Here is a 307-nt window from a genome sequence, read left to right on the forward strand (position 1 = left end):
TGTAACAAACAAGCAACTGGTCCGCCCTCCTCCACAGGGCAGTTCTGTGGACGTATGCATCCAGTGCACGCACCGGACACATGCAGTTTAGCCTCTGCTGGTCTGGATCCTCAAAGGGAGGAGGACTGAAGGCCTGGAGTACGACAGGCCGCGGTGTAGAGGAGGGGACCTTAGGGACATATCCCGCTCGTGGGAACAGAAACGCTTTTGCCAAACCAGGCACAAAGTCTAGATAAGACGGGGCCACTGAAAGGGCCTGCAAATCCCCAACTCTCTTGAGGGAAGATATCGCCAGAAGAAAGGTAGT

Source organism: Sinocyclocheilus anshuiensis, unplaced genomic scaffold, assembly GCF_001515605.1.
Source record: "Sinocyclocheilus anshuiensis isolate Anshui unplaced genomic scaffold, SAMN03320099.WGS_v1.1 scaffold25, whole genome shotgun sequence".
Lineage (NCBI taxonomy): Eukaryota > Metazoa > Chordata > Actinopteri > Cypriniformes > Cyprinidae > Sinocyclocheilus > Sinocyclocheilus anshuiensis.